The sequence below is a fragment of the Limanda limanda genome, chromosome 20 (assembly GCF_963576545.1).
Source record: "Limanda limanda chromosome 20, fLimLim1.1, whole genome shotgun sequence".
Lineage (NCBI taxonomy): Eukaryota > Metazoa > Chordata > Actinopteri > Pleuronectiformes > Pleuronectidae > Limanda > Limanda limanda.
The window spans coordinates 6,173,534-6,175,634 of record NC_083655.1 but is presented as its reverse complement, the minus strand read 5'-3'; positions in this window follow the sequence as shown (position 1 = coordinate 6,175,634).

Sequence of the window (2,101 nt, the reverse complement as noted above, 5' to 3'; positions counted from 1 at the left end):
GTAAAAAATAGAATAAAGTGATGTTGATGATGATAAAACCCTCTGAAGGACACTTAAAAAGCTTGAGAGTCTTCAGTCTCATCTTTAAATGTATCACATTAAAGAAAACAATCATGTTGCAGTGGTAAAACAGTGGTGAAACTGCAAACATTTAAATATTGCAATAATAAAGTTTACTACAGGCAGTTTATTGTATATGGAAATAACTGGAAATTAATGCGGCATATTCGGTGTCATTTGTTAAGTCAGATTTGATTTATCACCATAAAACCAAATAACCGCCCCAACATCATATATCACAGCTTTATCGTATCGTATTCCTTAACCGTTCCTTTTGGCTGTGAAGATTAATTATCTGAGCTAACATATACGTCAGATTTTAGTTGCTGAGTTAAATATGAATCTTCCGCATTCTAAACAATGTTCTGCAACTAAAAACTGACGTGTTTTTGGATTGCTGCATCTGTCCTCTATATTCTATACAGGCCACTCACAATAAAACACTGCACCTCCTGTTTCCTCTATGAGTTAAAGTGTCTGAGCCTCTTTACACTGAGGATGATGATCAGAGCCGGGCTGACCGATGAGAGGACTAACAGAGTTGGGCTCTTGAGGTCATGCTGCTCGACATCCTCGCAGACCGCAGGTCAAACATTTCGGAAGCAAGTGCTGAACTCAGTTTAGCTGCAGGGACATCAGCAGCAGCAGCAGCAGCAGCAGCAGCAGCAGCAGCCCAGACTGAGGCCTTCACAGCTGTTTAGATATATCGTCTGCTGGGAAATAGCCCTGCAGGTTTGGCTTAGTTTTTTTGTGCCAGTTTTGCCTCTTAAAATAAGAAAATGCTATATGTGGGACCTAAATGATTTTCTTGACAGATTTTTCTTCAATAGATTTAAAGATTTAGCTTTTTTTTGCATGAAAAAAATGTCAACAAGAGAAGCTCGAATCCAAAATCATTGAAACATGTACAATAATAACTAATTAAGGCCTGGTCACATAGTTCACGTTTGTCGACTCACACTGTTTATGTCAATTTACCTTTTCTACGTTGCCAAACAGTTGCTATATATCTCATATAGTATTTGAATATAGAGCAACCTCTGACTGTCGTCCCCAATCTGTCCAGCAGGGGGCGGTAAATACAAACTAATGTACGCGGTGTTCTCAGGAGGCCCCCGACGCAGGTTCCTCCCTCAGCTCAGAGTAAATAAGTCATGGAGCTTCATTAATCAATAATCAATCAATTAATTAATCAGTCAGACCATTAGGGTTGATTGTGACTCATTCTAAGCTCTCACTTACTTTGATGTATAGACAAAGTGGGATACAAATGCAAAAAACTAACAAATGCTCATGCAAAAACTTTTCAAAATGAAATCAGACCTTTTGCACTAAGGCAAAAAAAAAAAGGTAAAGTAAATACAAATTATGTTGGGGCTATTTTTAATAAACAAAGTACAGCCACAGTTTCAAAGCCCAGTTAAATATCCACTTACAGTTAGTTTAGCATTTCCTTTACCTGAGTTGTGATGTTTTTGCACATTTTCCTTTCATATTTAAGGATTAAATGCTGTTTTATAACAGATTCCTCTGACATTTTGGTCAACATAGGCTACTTCAAAGATCTTTATTGTTATTGTACCCATGCAGGTCCAATGATATCGTAAGAGGCTTTTTCTCTCCGGTCAAACTATAACTATATAAAAGTGTAAAGATAAAGAGAAATGTGAAATAAACAACAATAACTTCAGCCAATAACTAAATACAGAAAATAGAATAAGGCATTCATTCACACAATATAACACACAGCTTCCATCATTTTATATATAAATATTGTGTTGATTTTTATCATTACTCCTTGTTAAGATTATTTTCCTGGCAAATTATTTTATATAATGAAACTATATAATGAATCTATTCTCCTCTAAAGGTTTTTTAAAAAATATAAATGATAGGGTCAACCCTGAGCTGGGGGCGGAGCTCCAGACGAGACAACATTAGAATAATCGCCTAGCAACCGCGGCCGTAAAGCAGCGTTGGGTGTCGTGAAGGAGAAAAGAGGCTGGTGTTGAAAAGAGTCGAGTCCATTGTGGAGTCGGAG